The sequence below is a fragment of the Cryptomeria japonica genome, chromosome 8 (genome assembly GCF_030272615.1).
Source record: "Cryptomeria japonica chromosome 8, Sugi_1.0, whole genome shotgun sequence".
NCBI classification, from domain to species: domain Eukaryota; kingdom Viridiplantae; phylum Streptophyta; class Pinopsida; order Cupressales; family Cupressaceae; genus Cryptomeria; species Cryptomeria japonica.
In genome coordinates, this window is record NC_081412.1 from 645,148,904 (window position 1) to 645,169,031 (window position 20,128).

Sequence of the window (20,128 nt, forward strand, 5' to 3'; positions counted from 1 at the left end):
TATTGATTACTTTTGGCCTAAACAATTCCAATCCCTTCCTCCGCGAAGCGATCATCTTTTCAAATCTTATCAAAAGTGGAAAACAGATATGATCCTATCTCTAAGTGAACCTAGAACACCTAAACTTGACATTCCTATCATTCTTGAGAAGGAAGTTCTTCCTTTGAAAGATAAAACTAATGTCTTTCCTCAAGAAGATTCTCAACTCGTCCCTATGGATGTGACTATGTCTATACCTAATAAACTTTCTAAAAGTAGACCTATACCTCCTCGTCATGATGGACTTGGTCTTCTTCCTAAACCAAAAATTCCTCCTTTATATGGAGCAGTTCCTCCTCCTTCCTTTTATAGAGAGAAGAGACCTTCTTCTTCTCCTATTATCCAACCTAAGAGACCACAACCTAAACACCCAAGTGATAAGGATGAGAACATTCCTCCTCCTCTATCTTCTCCACTTCCTACTAAGACTAGACGTAATCGTTCTGCACGTGAACGCCGACGAAAGCATCATCTTAGGGCTCAAGCAGCTGCTTCTCAAACTTTGCAATCTCCAAAAACACCTTCAACAAGCATTATTCCATTTTCTCCTCAGCCGGAAATTGAGCCTAAATCTCCTAAACATAAGATGCATGATGGCCTTGATCCTGTGCGAGTTAAAGATCCTATTTTTATAAATCTTGATGATGATATAGATGAAAATGTTATTCATGATGAACATGTTACTCCTCTTGCTTCTGATAGTGAATATGAACTTATTGATGTTGATAACCATTTATCTAATGAATTTTCTAAAGCACTTATCCTAGCTCCTAGACAAGAACAATGTGGCTTGGAACATGAACATAGCCCTTGTTTGGATCTTGTGATAGCTCCATCTGCTGTGTTGGATGTTCCTCCTCTAGCGTGTTCCCTGCCCTCCCGAAACATTGATCAGCAAGATCGGGGGGTAGATGACGTGCTAGACTAGTTTCATTAGCATAGCAGATTCTCTCCTCCTCTCTTTTGTTACTTCTTCTATGTGTTATTCTCATTCTTCTGTTTGTTGTCCTTAGTGTTGTCTACTTGAGGACGATGCAAGGCATTGAGATCTCTTTTGGTCTCTCTCATGTTGACTCAAAAGACACATGTGTTCCCTTCTTCTAGGTGACCTTCCTTGATTGGGGAATGAAGAACAATTATGCATACATACATATGATATATATACATGACTTATCATACAGCATACTGACCCCGAGGAAAGCAAAGTCACCTCGTGCTTTGTGTTTTGTGTCTATTATCCTTGGGTTTATCTCACACTTGGGGGCTAAATCTTTGCGATAACGTGCTCCTTTCCTTTTTCATTTCTTATGTGTATCACTACGTTAAAACAATCACCCCCGTTGAGGCGTGTGCGATCGCTTTAACGTAGGGGGGCATACACCCTGTCTATCCTTTCATGATACTTGAAAATTTCTTGGCGAACTTAGCTTTGCCTTGAAAATTTTTGGTATTTTTCTTGCATGACTCATAGTGAGGGAACCTTACTACTGATAGTCATGGTTCTCCCTCATGATCTTCCCTTTTACTTTGTCAATCGAAGTCGTAATATCCTTAGTCCACTGGGGGCTTGGTGTGTCTTGCCTCCTTGACGTGGTGAAAGTCTTTCAATGATTGTTCCTTGTACTTTACCGGAAGTATGAGCATACATACTCCCGCTAAAGTGGGGGCTAAATGTAGCGTCCTAAAATTGCGACACTTGTAATTTCGACTACATTTCGGTCTTCACGATGGCGACGCAACACGCAACCTGAATGGAGACCCTGAAACTTGCTCACGACACCAAAAACTGCATTTTTCAAGCACCCTGGCCTGAACCTCCTTGCACCCTGCTGTCCCGGGAGGTGGGACCAGAGCGCCCAACGCCCTGGTCCCCCAGGACCATGGTGCCCAGCGCCCTGGTCCCTGGGCCTATTTTGGGCCCGGTCTCCTAGGGGACTTCGGGTCTTTTTGTTTGCAATTTGGAAATTATCATTTCCTGGTCGGCCTAAGGTCGGAAAAATCAGTCTATTAACCCTAATTGGCAAGTATATAAACTACATTTTCCTCTCTCATTTGGATAGATGGAAAAAAGGCGAAAGCAAGATTCAAACATTCAAGCATTCAAGCATTCATTCTAAGTCTCCATTCAAGGCTAAGTGTTGCATTCAAGTCAAGGATTCAACCATTGAAGAGGAGATCACTTACTACATGCTACATACAACAATACAACAAACAACAACATCTAAACCTTCGCACATAAGGATACAAACATCCTTAGAACAAGGTATTAGTACTTGTTTTACATTACATACATTTACATTTACAGCATTTCTCATTTCTTGGTTAATTCCAAAACCGGGGTTTGACCTAAAGGCAAACCCCTAATCCCTAACCCCCCAATCGTCTCCGCTTTTCTGTGTGTAGGTTGCAGGTACGCGGCTGAAATTGAAGATCTGGAATCCTTGTGCAGAGACGAACAGATCCCCCTTCGTTTCGCGGATTTTTCGGAGGACCGTGGCGCCGAGCGCCATCGTCCCGACAACTTTTGCTCAAATTTGCAGGACAGCGTCGTATCGACATTTTACTGCTAATTCCAGGTCCGCAGCTTCATACTATATCCCGAACTCAGTTTATAAGCGAATCTTTATCACTTTCTATGCATTCCTAGCTTAATCTTCCTATCAACATTCTTTACAAAAGAGGGTAGCCTTGCTTTCTTAACCCTTGAAACTCATTTAGCATCCAATCTTGCATTGTGTGGGATTGGATCTTGTGGGTTTCAACCCCTCTTTTGAATGTAAAGTCTCTCCCTTAAGTGAAAACCATCAACCCTAGCGAACCTCCCTTCTCTCTCCTCGGAGTTGGAAGAGGGGAGAGCAACTAGGGTTCGATTGCGATTTTCCGCTTTACAGAATCCAATGCTAACCTGAGAAGGGAAGTGGAAGGACTGACTATCAGAATGTGTCAAGAGCTTGATAACCGAAGGAAAGTTGAATATCTAATAAAAGACAAAGATCATGAGATCTCTAAGCTGAAGCAAGAAATTAGTGCCCTTACCGCTCATCTCCAAGAGAGTAAAGTGGAAAAAGAAGAAATGCAAAGTGAACTAAACATGGCTATTTCTGAGAATGCAACCTTGAAGGAATCCAATGCTGCTATTTCCAAGGAACTCACTGAGTCAAAGGAGATACTTGCCAAATTCAATCAGAGTATTGTTAAGCCAGAGCAAAAGCTTGAATCAGCAAAGCCGGTAAATAATAGCACTAGACTTGGTTTCTTCGATTATGAGGAAGGTGAGACCTCTGGAACAAAAGATGTAGCATCAAAGAAGCAACCAACATCAAAGGATAAAGGTAAGCAAAAGTTTAAACCTGTTTGCTTTAATTGTCTCAAAGAAGGACATACTGCTAATGTGTGTAGAAATAAGGCCTACAATAATTTTCTTTATTTTCTAAACAATAATTCTAGATCCAATAGATTCAATGGAAACTATTATGCATGCAACAAGTTTGGGCATAGAGCATTTGAATGCAGGTCTATTGCACACAACACTGGGAGATATCCTCAAAGGACTCAAGGAGTTTTTTCGGAATCCTCTGTGAACCGGAATCCCAATCGGTACAGTACCTATCGGTCAAGTGGTTATCAAGCAGCAACCAGTTGGAAAACAACCTGTATGATCTGTCATGGAAGCGGTCACATTGCTACAACATGCAGAAGGAAGAATGGTAGTATGAATAATGGACCATGGAGAACACCTGGAATGGTATGCTATCATTGCAACAAACCGGGATACACTGCCAGAACCTGCAAAATAAGAAAGAACCTATCGGATGATATATTGATCACTCCAGAAGGGAAGATTAATGTTGAAACCGTTCAAGCAGGAATGAATAAAACTTAGAGAAAGAAATCTGAAGAAGTGTCACAGGACGAACTGGTTTCTACACCTAGTGTGGAAGTCTCTGAACCGACAAACTGAGCTTCAGAAAAGCTTAGGGGGAACAAATCGGTGAAATGTTTTGAACCCCCAGTTTATATCGGTAAAGACTTTAACTAGCATATGTTACCTATCAATCGATAGAAAAGGCAAAATTAGGGTTTATGCCCTAACAATGATGCATTTATTATGGTAGGTGAAGAATTTGTTTAAAACGGATTTCTAATGTCATTTTCACTTATCAGTTTACAAGTGAAGAAATTTTCAAGAGCAAAGCAACAAAAGGCGATTCGACTTGCGATTCAGAGAGAATTCAAATCATGCAGAAGAATCTAGAGATATTTTCAACCTATCGATGAAGAACACTAAGCGGTAATCAAGCAACCAAAGTGGTGTAGTGTGAGCTGCATTAGCAAACCCTAAATTTTGAAATTGTGAAGGTATTTCTCAAAATTCTTGTTAATCATGGCTTTTGCATCACACTCCAGTTCTAGTGTACCTATGGACTCAGCTGAATTTATTCAAAGGAAAATGAAATACAATGCCCTGTCCCAAATACCTATCGGAGTCATTGTTGAAGAAGATATTTCAGGGTGCATTGACTGTAAATTGGAAGACCTAGGATCCCTAGCGATTCATTCCCAGCTAGGTTTGTTGTGTGGGGATGACAAGAAAATCAAACCAGAATACAGCATCCTAGAGAGGAAGAAACTACATAATGCTATTTATTTTCTTAAAGAGTTCACTGAAGAACACATCCGCATCATCCTGAGCAGATTTCATGGCAACAAAATGTATCTCGAGAGGATGCATGACATAACACCTGAAGCAATTCATGTCGTCATCAGTTTCTGCAACATTGGTGAGGTGTCAGCCCTAAGGAAAGTCATCAAGGCTGAAATGACTAAGCTCACTGGTTCTCTAAGCGATCAATGGGGAATGACTCTCAATCCCATCAAAGATGATTTGGTCAAGTATGCCTACATGGTGATTGGCTACCAAGTGTTTTATGCTAGCCGAATAAACTATGTCCTTGCTGCTACGGTGAATGCAGCATACAGAATGATCAAGGAAGACGCCTCATTTGATTTGTGTACCTGTTTGCAAAAATAACTTCTACTAAACCTGAAGTCCATCAAACAGGGCAATTCTTTGAGGTTCAGACTTGGACAACTTTTGGTCGGCCTAGTTTTCTACTTCCAAGGCTATTTCCCAAGAGTTGGTGATATTCTATGGTCTGCACCAACCGGTCACTAAACAAATTAGGGAAAGTCTCCAAGCGGTGGGAACCAGATATCCTGAGGTCTTGAATAAATACTTTCATGAATTCAAGCGAAAGATGAGTCATAGGATGAGGGTATCTGGAGATATTGTTAAGAAATATGAAGAGGACATCTTCTTCACCATAAAAGTAGATGAATGTATAATGTAAGCGGTAGAGCCCAGAAAGGAAGAAGTAGAACCTATGGGGTATGAGGTGATGTATGACATGTTAGATGGGTATGCCTGCACCCTGCTTGCCTCACCTCTTGATGCTAAGAAAAAGAGAACCGGCACCTACTTAGAGAGGACCACACCGGTTGAAAATCCTACAGTAAAAAAGGGCAAGGCAGTGCCATCGGTATCGGCACCGGTTACTTCATCAAGTCCTAAAGTGACCAAGCGGTCACCTACCAAGAAGAAACTGAAAGTTGCACCCACTAAAGTATTTGAAAGGAAGCAGAAGACCAAAAACAACTCACCAGAGTCAGAGGATACCGAACCGGAAGTGCAGCCTAAGAAAACTAGGCAATCAAGCAAGAAGGCTAAATCTACCAGTAATGCACCTACATCGTCAGCACCGGTAAATATAGACATCTCTTCTTATAAGCCTCAAACACATTGTCAAAGGACCTTAAAGAATATCAAGAGAAAGGTGCTTGAAGACTTAAAAGAGTATTTCGATGATTTTTCTAATAATGAGAAGGAAGAAGTAGAGCAGGAAATGATAAAATATCTGTGTGTAAATGACCGGTCACCATCTGAAATTAGATCGATGACTCCTGATTCCTTATACAATTCTTTGGACAACAAATGGCACATTGCCATTGAGAAAGAACAGGAAATAAGGGAGAAAGTATTTGCTCAGTACTTTCCTGAAGCCTCCAATTCTGAATTATTTGAGATAATGGACACACATAAAGGTCTCTTCTTCATGAGAAGAAGACTCGCGCTGCTACAAGGTAGAACCTCTGAAGTAGAGAAGGACACTTGTCTACATGCCAAAGTTGTTGTCCGGTTACATCAAGTGTCTAAGGCCAACAAGAAGGCCGAACAAGACCCTAACCTATCCTCAGCCAAACCGAACGAGATATTTGATGGTGAAGGAGAAAGAGTTATAGAACAGGTTGATACTATTGATGTTGATGCATTAGATGTTGAAGATGTCACTCTGGACACAAAGAAGGAGAAATAGGACAAAGAAAACACAGAGAAGGAGAAGCAAGATAAAGAACAAGCAAAAAAGGAGAAACCGGACAAGAGATTTGCAGGAGATTCAACTGATCTTATTACCCAGACTGCAAATACTTCAGAAGTGCTTTCTCAATCTGGAAGCATTAACGGTCATTCAAGAGATGAGTACCATTAATGCCATGGAAGAACAGGTATCTCAGATGCAGACGAAAAATGAGGTTGCTACCTCATTACTTGAGTCATGGTCATTAGCCATGAAAACATTTATGAAGGATTTTAAATCTATTTTTGATAAGTTTCATTCCTTATTGTCATAAACATTTACTCACTTTTTAATGCTAATGAGAAACAAGGGTTATTCTGCATTACTTTGTCATTGTTGGCAAATGGCGAGTAGTAGTATTTAAAATTTTGATGAATGTTATATATACTTTCATGTTACCTCTTTAAGGGAGTAATATACATTGTATTTTTTGCAAAAATGGATAGTGTATATGCTTAGGGGGAGTAATTTTGATTATGGCATTTTTTTTTGTTGTAAAACACTTAGATGTCAGAATTTTCCTAAGTGTTGCCATCAATGCCAAAGGGAGAGATTGTTGGCATTTTGATGATGTTGTGATTTTCATTGATGGACACACACTTGCTTTGTGTACATTCTCTTGATGTATGAGCTATGCTCAACCGATAATTGTTCCAACCGGTACTATGTATTATAGTCTTCAGACTATCGGTGTTTTGCAGAAGGTGTTTACTGGTCACAAATTGACTGAAGACCCAAAGCGGTATGAAGACCTCAAGTGGTTCGAGGATCTCAAGTGGTATGAAGGAAAAAAGCGGTAGATAACATCTTTCCAGTCTTCATTTTTGACAACCGGTAATCGGTAAATTGTACGAATCGGTATTACTTTGCGATGAGTTACCAACCGGTATTTCTGTGATGAGTTATCATCCACCGACACTTTGGTAGTGATTTTGTGTCGTGTTACCAAATGTGTCTAGATGCACTGAACTTAGAAACTTGTAATTTAATCCTATTGGACCGACATAAAATCAAACTCCTTTATAAGGGCATCATGTCTAGGGTTTTAGTGGTTGATGGGGTTTTAGTATGTGCGATCACAGAAGAGAAGATTAGGTCCATGTGAAGAAACAGAGTGTGGAGATATTGAAGACTGAAGTAATGCCAAATGTGCACTAACAATGAGCTATCAAGGATCTAACCAAGCATACTGTGCTAGTATCTAGATCACCTACTTGTTGATTACTCATATCTTCAACGAGTTCGAAACCCTTAACCGTATAGACCTAGCAAAGCCTTTGTAAATCCTCTAACAAGGTGGTTCACAACTGTGAATCTTAAATCCTCTCAGAAGGTAGTCTTTAATAGGACTTATCTCCTAACAGAGATCTAGATTCCTAACAGGATCTGTTCTGGTGAACAACATTGTATGACCTTAACCGGTCTGGTTTCTATTCTGCAGATAGTTACTTGTGAGTTTCTGCTCACTGTGGTTTTTCCCATTTGGGTTTCCACGTCAAAACATCTTGTGTTATGGTGATTGTGCTTTTGTGGGTGAATGCTTTGTTTGCTATTTGGTTTGCATTTATCTTAATCGGTTTATTAGTGAATCTGTCATACCAGTTATCTGCTAAACTGTTTAGAAGTTTGAATTTAATGTTTTTTGGTATACTAATTCACCCACCCCCTCTTAGTATTCATCAGTTCCCTCGTCGGCTGTCACCCACTTAGGTGAGCCAGAGACTAATCTCATAACTAGTTTTGAAATAAAGATCAAACACACATAGTTCTCCTCATAAGATTTCTGAAGGTTCCTACACATGGGTTTCCAATGACATCAGTCCACAATTCTAACATAAACTAACACGTTACTTTGAGTATAGAAAGTACTTTTAAACTTAAGTTAGATCATACTTTTGGACTATATCAATGAGAGGGAGATATATTCGATCCTATTTAGTAATTATTATAACCACCTCCCATACAAGGTATAAGTAGTCTTAAATAACATTGTTATGAGCTCAACAAAAACAACTAGCACATAGCTAGAGAAGAAAACCTTCATGTCCTATTTTATAGACAATTTCACATTAATCACTTGGAATATCAGTAATCTTGATAACAATTATGACACCCAAGTTAATTGATCATATCACTAAATAGAGCACTGTTAGACATAATAATGATTAGTAAGGTATAGGCTATAATAACAATAGAATGCTAATAACCAAAACGCATTCAACCATCCAAACAAGCCTAAACATATTCAAGCATAAGAACTAAGTACCCGAAATATGATTCTTACACAATAACTAAGTAATTAATCAAATAGCTTGATAAACAGGTCCTACAATAACATGGATCAACGAAATTGATATCACAATTGTTCAATATTGTAACATTCTTATAAGCAAGCTATAGATTATCAAAATGCTAACAACTTAACCAAGGATGATTTCATAAGAAAATTGTCGATGCAGATGTAAACTCAATAGAAATTATGTCAATAATTAGAATACAAAGACATTAATTACCAACAAAACCTCTAAGCTATTCAACTAATAACCTCAAGTAGGTATTGATAATTTAATGTCCTATATAATTTATAATAATCCTCTACTATTGATCTTGTGGGCTTTATTTACAACCAAAAACCAAAAGAGTACTAAACTAGCAAATTGAGAAATTTCCAAATTTCAAGACTAATGCCACCTTTAATAAACACCCAAATCCATCATTTAACATTCTTGATGACTTATTATAATGAAGATAATTCTATTAAAAGAAATTATTAAAAAGTGAATAATATTGATAAACGTCATACATGTAAACAAATTTTTTGACCTTTCCTTCTATTTTTGACTTAAATGAAATATAAAACTATCATAAAAAATTTCTAATTCATTTTAGCCATATATTAAAATACTTTGATTGATAGATAGAACAAACTAATGGTAAAATGATATTATATTTAAAACAAAAAGAAAGTGACTTGTTATGATGTGCTAGTCTCTACCATTCACAAATGATCAGTGTAAATGCACATAAAATAACAATAACTAACCAGCATATCAATATGGAGATTTTTCGTCAGAAATATAGTTCGAAATGCTTTAGCATGCATCCAGGAAACTCATGGGATTATAGACAACTCACCTGGAGTGTTTGATAGAATACCTCAATGAGATTCCACCTTATGGAACGCACTGACTGCATCATTTGCAGGAAATAGATTTGATGAAAAGGCTATAGAAACTTCCAAAATAATGCAATTGGCATGAGGATGCCAGAGCCACATTGCAGACTTAGCCTCATGTTATTATACTTTGATGGTTGCAAGGTTGCCTAATCCCCCAATTATTTATCAGAATACTCCCCATTAGAGTTGCCATACACATACTAACAATATCACCAATGCCAGGGGTCCTGTAACAGTTGTATTTGTTGTTAGAATGCTTCAGCGAGCTGCCATCACATGGATTGCATTGATTCCAAGAAATTTAGCCTGTGTCCACACTGCCAAAAGGGAGCCTTCGAGCAGAGTAAGAAACAGAGGAACTCGCCTCTAGTTGTAGTTGAGACTGCTCTGGTAGACATGTATGCAAGATGTGAAAGCATAGACCCCAAGCATGTGACTGTCTTAACCCAATTGCCCAAGAGAAAATGTGTTCTCCCCCCCGATTCTTGTGGTTACCGGATAAACACCCCCCACCCCCAAACTACGCCCTCAATTGTTTATTTATTTATTTTTATTTTTTCATCTTCCCACCAATGCAGGTGGCGGGTGTGTTTCCAGGTTGAGGACGTCTCGCTCAATTAAATGCACTATCAATTTCTTACTTCCCATGCTTTTCCAACTAATCATGTCTCTTTCACATTCAATTCTATCGAGATTTTCTTTAATCTTCTATGCAGAAGCTTCCATCTTATTAATTTTCATGACGCATTTATTGACTATAAACTACGTAACCTGCCCTCTTTCCACGCCAATTCCCAAAATCCATTCCTCCAAGTCTTCTTTTCCTTTAAATGCAGGCAGGGATGTCTATGTTGTCACATCGTGCCCATTCCTCATTAATCCTTGGTCTGAAAATAATAATGACTAAAGTGGGACTCCATGCCCATTAAATTCCTCTTACCTCTCTCTCCTATAGGCATTTAGTATCATGGTTGATAATGGTGCAAGATTTTACCTCAGCCTTCACATCTTTAACGTGGAAGATAACACTATGTGATTCCTGCAAAAATTGCCATCTTCCCTAACATCCCTTTCAAAGTACTCACCCCATTCTCATTAAATTTGAGACTTCCATGAAGCGATGGGTAAGATATTACAATAATTCTTCTTGAAGTAAACCCCATTTACAAAAATAGAGTTTTAGAATAATTATTTATTTATCATTTTATAGCATTTCCTTCTTAAGACCAAACAATTAAATTTTAGTTTTGTATCCACAAAATTAATGTAGTATGTATGTTTATCAAGATGAGCATATGTTCACCTAAATATTAATTATTATAACTAAGGAAATGATTGAAGACATAAATTAGCTCTATTTCAATGGAAGAATTTCATTAGTTGAATATCGTTCAATTAAAATATCAAATAATGGAATGTTTGGTATTTATGAATGCACCCCCCATATAAATTTGAATCCTCTACATGTCAATATACAACAACATCCAAATGACTAAAGAACATAATATGAATGACCATAATGCAATTTCCATATGAATCAATCACATCTATTTGATAGTGATATAAGTGTCACCAATACTAAACCACACTAGAAATCAAGGCACACCAAACAAGTTTGATTACACTTGATACAACACCTTCATAAAAGCCTTATGTTCTTATACTCATTGGGTGATATTATTAGATTCCTTTAGGGAAACAAGTTTTACTATTCTACCGATATAGGGTATTAATCACTATTTTTTTTTTTTATATTAAGATTTTATTTTATAGTAATACTTCAAGAATTGCCATATATAAAATAAGTATTATTTATATATAACTATAATGTATGTTTCCTTTTGTTCTAATGTAAAAGTCAAAAGTCACACTAACCTATTAATTATCTTGTGTAAAACTAGTCAATTCAAAGTTTCATTTATAATAATAACACATTCGATACATCAAAATGCGTTGACAATAAATCAATATACTAGATGGATATACAAAATGTCTAAGTAGGAAGGAATCAAAATATTATCTATATCTTCTTGAATAGGTTGAAATTATATAAAATTAATGCTTGATTTCCTAGTATTAAAATTATATTTCAAAATAACAAACAAGGTAAGGTAGACAAACTACTTACCTCATTACTACGAATTTCGTTTCCTTCCACCCGATTCCTTGTCCAAGATCGAATCATACTCGAAGTTACAATCATCAGTATATCATAGTGTCTTAGTCAAAGCAATATGCACTCTTAGTCATCATTTACACAAAGCATTTTCATCTATCATAGGTCAAAGCACCATACTCCATCATTTCTTAAGCAATTGTTAGTTCTAGTTTAATGTACTTCATATCAATTGATTCGCATTGCATTTTCTATTCCATCTAAAGTATAAAACACTCTCAACATAAGACTAATCCACATAGCATCATAACCATATTTAAAATTTAACTTAAAACAAATATCCATGTTATCAAACATAATATATCTAAATCATCATAACAATAATTTGTAGCAAACCCACTTTTCACATTATAGGATTTGTTTTTTCTTCTATTCAAGATTTGATATTCACACATACCTCAATTCACTATGAGGGGAGTCTTGAAGTCCATTTAACTCAAAAAGATCAATGGATAGAAATCCACTATAATTTGTCATCTTTCCTTGACTAAATTATAACATTTAAAACAAATCACATTATAAAAAATACGTCACACAATTTTTATTTTTTTTTTATATAAGGGAAAAAACTTGTTACAAAAACTTGTACTGATTGTCTACTTGGACCGCAGGTCCAAACTTCACAGATTTAGGAGATTACTGAGAGTTATAAACAGAGATATACATATTTATACATATGATACTATGATGTTTAGATACGAAACGGATCCATTATGCTCATATCTGCCAACCAGAATTGCCATGCCCATGTCACAGCAGTGTTTGCTCCTAAGTTACATCCATCCACGTAGTCCATCCCCGGGGACCCTCCATCCACACAACTTGCTTGCCTTCGAGTAATTATGAGAGCAACTGGATATGATCTTTAACAGGGTCTCTAACTTTGGCAACCTCTATTCCAAGGCACTCCATTGTTGAGTCGATGTCCTTCTTTCCTCTTGTTGTTTGCCTCCATTTGTATCCATTCTCCATCCCATGAAGGTACATCTTTGCATTTCCATCCTTAATGAACCGGAGGAATTTATGCTTCTCGATGTTCATTGTCATAGAGACCTGCAAAAAAATACGGTGAAGGGTGAGTCCACAAAAAGACTCAGTAAGGGCCCTACCTATGCCTTGAAATTTATCTTCATTTTTTATTTTCCATATATACCATAAAATTTCAGTGGTAAGAACATGCCAAAAGAGATTAGTGTCTTTTATCAGACCCTTAATATATCCAATTAGAACATCAAGCACAGTAAATTGGTTAGGAATAGAAATACCAAATAATAACCAAATTTCTGTAGCAATACTACATTCAAAAAAATATGTCTAACTAATTCAGGAACCCTGCAGACATTGCATATATCACAATTGTTATGGTCTTTTCTGAAAGGAAACCTATTGACAATCATAAGCCATTTAAAACACTTTTCTTTGGGCGCTACAGGAATACTCCATAATCTTGAAAACACCTTTTGCCACTGTCTAACAGAAAAATCTGCAAGCCATAACTTGTTAACATGAAAAATTATGGATTCATCATATGTTAGAGTCTTGTAAATATTGATAGCTTTAATATTAGACATTGGAATAGTATTATTCCACAAAAAAACCTTACAATAGTCATTAGCATTCTTGCACTTTTTGGGCAATTGAAGGTTATCGTAAGCTTATTTCATCATGTTATAGGTCCACTTATGGGAGTCTTGCAAGTCAAATATATCTCTGAGGACATCCCAGCTAAGAAGCTTGTCTTCCTTAATAATGTCTCTAAAGAAGCAAATGCCTTTTGTTGCCCAAGCTTTAGCAGAACACCCTTGCGTAAGTGCAAGGGGTCTAGAGGAGTGAAAGAGGTTCCACCAAATGGATCTACCCCCATGAACGAACTCATTGTTGTTGACCCTAGTATTGTTGATGAAGGGCCTAATACTTTCCCAGGCCTTCGAAATAGACTTGAAGACATTTGATCCTTGTACTAAGACTGTGAAGTCTCCAGCCACAAGGTCACAAAAAGGTAGGGATTTCTAAGATTTGGCCTTTTTCGGTACAGCCCTCAAGATGTTATTTCTTACCAGAATTTCCCAAGGTTCATTGTCATCAAATGCTTGGAAGATCCATTTTGCCGCAAGAGCAATCCCTTGGATTCTCAAGTCCTTTAGTCCTAGTCCTCCTAGACTCTTGTCCTTGTGACACCATTCCCATTTAACAAAATGCATCTATTTATTTCCTTTTCCATCGGACCAAAGGAAATTCCTGATGGTTTTTTGAATTTCCAGGATCTGGTAGTTGGGGAACATCCATACTGAGGAATAGTAAATGCTAGAGGAAGATAGAATTTTTTGATACACCTGGACTCTCCCAGCGAGCAAGAGATACCTTTTATCCCACTTATTGATCTTTTTGTCAATCTTGCTTCTGACCCATAGCCACATTTCCTTGAGGGATGGTGCGATGGCAAAAGGAATTCCCAGATATCTGACAATTTTATTGGGCCCCCCCATTGGACCCCAAACTACTGTAACCACTCAGGAGGTTGATCCTCCTAGCCAAGCATGGTAGACTTGCTCTAAGAGATTTTAGCCCCTTAAATTTCTCCTAAAAAATTATTTTTTCCTTCCAGGGCCTCTAAATTCGGTTTACTGAGTTCTATAAAGAGTGTCGTTTCATCAGCAAATTGAGCATTAATCAACTCCTCACCATTCAGAAGTTTGACCCCTTGTACATTAGTAGAGATGGTAAGGTCTCTTAGGATGTAATACAGAGCATCAGTGGCAATAACAAAGAGAGCAGGGGCTAGAGGGAAGCCATGTCTAATAGATCTGCTCAGGGTGATATTATGTGAAAGGGAACCATTAACTTCCACCTGGGCTGATGCATCTTTGAGGAGAATCATCACCCATTTGTAGAATTCTGCTAGAAAACCAAATGCTTCTAACATCATCAGAATGAACCCCCATTCCACCCTTTCATATGCATTCTCGAAGTCTAGGAGAAACATGGCCATATTTTGTCTTGATGTCTTTACCCATTCCATGGCCTCCCAGCTGTTAATTAAATTTTCAAGGATATATCTTCCTTTGGTGAATCCTATTTGTGTGGGGCAAATGAACTTAGGCAGTAAATTCTCTAATCTGGTAGCAAGAGCTTTAGCCAGTATTTTCTAGGATACATTAAGTAGCGTTATCGGTCTCTAGTTTTTAATAAGAGACTTGTCTCCTTCTTTGGGAAGCAATTTAATAATCCATCTGTTAATTCATTCTCCTAGGGAACCAGTATCAAAAGCCTCTGAGTAAAGCTCATGTAGGTCTTGACAAACCCATTCCTCATTGGCTTTGTAGAATTCTACAAGCAAACCATCTGGGCCCGAGGTTCTATCATTGTTCAGACTTTGAATAGCAACTTTCAGCTCTTCCACTGTGATGGGACCCATCAACGCTTGCGCATCTTCAACAGTAATCTTAGAGGGGATAATCCTCCTGCATTTTTCTCTAGCATCCTGGGAGTTAATGGAATCTTCAAAGGTGAAGAGGCCTTTGTAGAATTGGAAAAAAGACTCCTTGATATCATCTAGAGCCACTACTTCTTTGTTATCTATCCAAATCCTATCAATCTGCTCTCTACACTATTTTTTTTCAGCATATTGAAGAAGCATTTGGATCCTTTATCCCCGAATTGCATCCAGTGAGCTCGAGCCCTGATCATGGCCCCTCTAATCTTAGTTTGTTGGTGATTCCTGAGATTATCCCTTGCTAAGGTTACTTTGTGAGATAGTTCAATATTGCAGGGATTGTCTTGGATCTCTGCCTCGCATAAGTAAAGGTTATCAGATAGTGTTCTCTCCTTCCACCTATAATCCTTAGCTTTCTTTTGTCCTATGGTTTGTAGAAGCACCTGCCAACTATTGACATTCTGATTCCATCTGTCAATGTTAGATTTCAGCTCTTTATTACTTTTGTTAAACAACCTAACAATCTTTAATGCGCTCAAAACATCCAGGTCTTTTAGAATATCGGAGTTTAGGAAGAATTTGTCTTTTGCAGTTCCTTGCCTCTTTGAGGAGTCTCGGAGCCTAATCTATGAGATGATCAGGTGATGGTCCTATAGTGAGGTCAGATAAACTATCACTAAATTGCCAATCTTGTCAAGATCAAAGGAAAATTGCTCTCTATCAGCATAAAACCTGTCCAGCCTACAATAGATCCTATGTTTCCCTTTCTGGTAGTTGCACCATGTGAACCAGATTTCATTGTTTTCCTTCTTATTACAAAATAGGGGGTCAAAAAGTTTCTTCCGGATTTTCATTCTCTCCCATTGTAATTTATTCATTCCTTTCCATTCCATAGGAGCACCTCCACTTTTATCTTCACGAGCTTCAATCATGTTGAAGTCTCCCCCAACAATACATAGTATATCTGATAGGGCTGCAATCCAATCCCACAACTCAGTTCTCTCCCTGTAGTCATTGGAGGCATAGACTGAACATATGTCGAATATGGTTCCATTGATGTCTAAAGAGACCCAAACCACTTTGTTGCATGGTGAACATCCTTGGTTCACTATGTGCTCCTTCCATTTGGGGTTGATAAGAATCCCAACACCTCCTCTACCTCTATCATGCTTTGAACAAACCTTGACAGAGTCTTTCCATATAAACTCTAAGTTGATTTCCAGGGTAAACTTGACAGCCTTGAGTTCTTGAAACATAACAATATCTGCATCCATATTCTGATTGAAAAACTTTCTAACAATCTACTTCCTATCTGGTGACTCCAGACCCCTAATGTTCCAAGAGATGCACTTCATCATAACAAGATTCAATATTTTTACTCTTTGGGTGCCTTAAACTTGTTAAAGCATCTAGGGAGCTCTTTCTTATCCTCATTATTCCTTCTACTAATTGAGCCCTTGTTTTTAGATCCCAATGGTCTACCTCTTCTTCTTCTAGGAAGAGCCTCAGGGTTCTCACTATCTATTATCCATTCCCCTTCTTCCCCTGTGAACTCCTCATTCTGATAATCTTCCTCAACCTTAGATGCCTTCCTAATGTAACCCTGACTGGGGACTTCCCAAGTCTCAGAACAGGGATCGAATGCCTTCAAGCTAGCTAAAGAGTCTAAGTTTTCTATTTCACTTGCTAGGATATTGGCTTCACCAACCTTAGGGTCAGCAACAATGACCTTGATCACACATGTATCCTCTAATTCAACAAACTTCTTGGGGGGAAGGGCAGCGATCATGTCAGGGGTGAGTTCAGCATGGGAGGTAGGGTCTAGCATGGAGTTCAAGACATTTGATGAGTCACCCTCAAAGGAAACCTCCATGTCTATCGAGTTCTTATTGGAATCTTCACTCACAATCCCAGACCAACTCCCTCCCTTACCCAACTCACCATTCACACCATATCTTTCTTCAGAATTCTGATTCACAAATTTATTCGAACTAGAGGCTAAATTCAAAATTTTCACCTCTGGGGGAACCTCTTGCACATCATCATCCATAGGCGATATCAAACTGTTATCCACAGATATTTTGTTCATAGAGGAGTTTGAGGTAATGGGGATATTCACTCTGATATTTTCCAGAGCTAACTGTTGAGTGTTTTTCCTCCTTCTTTTCTTAGGGTTTTTCCCCACAACCTAGAACCCATCCTGTGGATCTTCATTTATCTACTTTAGAGCATCTGCAATTGCAGAGTGAGATATGGGGTTAATTCCGGAGATACCAGATTTAAAGTTTTTACCAGACTCTGGGGATTTATTGTTTTCCCCACTTAATATATTATTGATTTTTTTGCTAATGGAATTAAGATTTTCCATGTTCGGGATATGCCTCCCGTGAACAGGGGCGAGTTGTTTGGTTCACTTCAGGATTTTTCCGCTCCCTTAAATTTATTAATAATTGGGGAATTCTTACGAATGTGACCCTCTTTTCTACAAAGAAAACAGGAATTCACCCCGCCGAGGACTTCAATAGGGTATATAACGACTTCAGATTCTAAGTTAATGTTAACTATTTTAGGGAGACCACATCCCGTGTTTATTGAAATCAAAACCCTAGCATCCAAATGAGGAATGAGAGAGGTCGAGTTATCCACCCGGATAGCCCTTCCTATCGGTTCAATAATTTGAGGTATAAATCTCCATAACAATGGAGGCACATTTTTAATCAAAACCCATCTAGGGCACGAAAGTGCGAGTATTTCCTCATTAACCACTTTCGGTGACCATTCTAGTGCACGAAATGTGCATTTTCCCACAATCCAGTATTGTTTATTAAGCACTTCTCTTTGCATTTTATGATCTTTAAAAAAAATACAAACAAACCTTTTTTAATGAGTCTATAAAATGAAACCAGATATCCTAATTTAATATTCCAAACATTTCTGAACCAATCATCAAGAAATTTATGAGCAGGACATTTATCTATATCTACAGTCGCAAAGAAAATTGTTGTATCTTTAAGCTTATTCTTTTCCATGTTAATTTCTTTGCACATTAACACATTGGGGGAAACGGAGATGGAATCCAGAGCATAGTTAGGGCCCTTACCTTCTCCATGGGCGCTGCCATTACAACTACTAACAAACCTCGCACCTTCAACTACTGGGAGAGAGGAATGGTTAACCACATCTTTGAATGATTTCGGCTTTAATGCCTCTCCTTCATTAGGTTTTATGGCGCCTCTAGAAGAACTTTCCATCGGGTCATATTAACTACTCGCACAGAGATGAGAAAGGGCAACAACGGAGAAGGACGTGGGGTAATAAACTTGCACGAGAAAGAAGAAGACCAAGTAAGCACTTACCTATGTGGAGGAGGACCAGCGTACTCCCCCACATCAGTGATTACGACCCTGCAACCCCAAATTCCAAACCCTAGTTGGAGTTGGAGTTGCAGAGCAAAAAATCCCCGAATGAGTTTTCATAATCAAGATTTGCATCAACCATCACACAATTTTAAATTGTCATCCTCGTATTCATTATAATGTCAAATAACTAAAGGTACAATTAAACTTAATTGCAAATTGATCAAATGCTATCCTTTTTATATTATCTTTTATCACCTTACTAGTCAAAACTAAGAAACTCTCTACCTAGTTCACTGGGAGTAATGCCATCTCAGGGGAAGCACATTGCAAAGCTTTTGACAAATTTATGGAGGGTTTCTGTCTCCCATATGAGGATGTCAAGATGAAGTTGTTCATGCAGTCATTGATAGAGGACACCTGAGATTGGTTCAAAGCACTGCCAGATTTTTCAGTAAACAGCCTTACAGAATTCAAAAGACTTTTTCTTGAACAATACGGAGACCACAATAGCCCAGAGTTTGCCTTACATGAGATCATAAGCATCAAGAAGGATACAAATGAAGCAATGGCCGATTTCAATAAGAGATTTAATTGAGTTATGAATAAAATCCCTGATAGAATAAAATTGGTTCCTGAAGTTAGCATTTTGTACTACATGAATGCTTTTGACAGTAAAACAAACTATGAGCTCAGGACAAATAATCCTACAACCCTTCAAGGAGTCATGAAAGCGGCCATAACTATAGAGAATAATAGAAAAGCAGTTGGAACTATAGGAAGAAGGGAGGATGCAAGGTTGTTCAATCCAAAGGCCCCTAAACAAACAAAGGACGATGACAAGTTGGACAAGGTGTTGAATGTTCTCAAGGATTTGTCTGTCAGAGTGAATAAAATAGAGAAACAATAGTTTTATCGCCATGATAGGCCCAGACTGCATGATATGCCTTATAATATCGCATGGAAAGACGGAAAACCAATGGACAAGAACCCGAAAGAAGGTAACCAAATACCAAATCCTTTGAGAAAAGTTGTGAACCAGGTGGTTGATGAAGATATGTGGTGCTTAGCATGTGATATGCCTCATTCTCCTTACCAGTGTGCGGTGGCAATGAAGTTGCAGGGAAGAGAGGAAGAATGTGAAGAATATGCAAATGATCATGCGATAAACTTACTATCCTTTGAGGACTGTGACTCATCTCAAGGGACTGAATGAAATGATGTAAATTCTAGGCGGATTAATCAGTAGTGTTGTATGCAACAAGTATTCTCAGATGAGGAAGATGAAGTCAGGCTGAGGATCCCTACTAAAGAAGAACAAGAGAGGATTACTACAGTTGTTGTTGAACAAGCCAAAAGGACTTATATGCTAAGAAACAGAACTATAAACCTTGAACAAGGCAAACCATCAGGCATGTTCATAAAGGAGATTAATAAAACATCTAAATCGATAACTAGGCCGAGTAGAACCTAGGGTGAAAACACAAAATTAATTAAGGAAAAGGAGTTGCAAGATTCTAGCATGCAAAA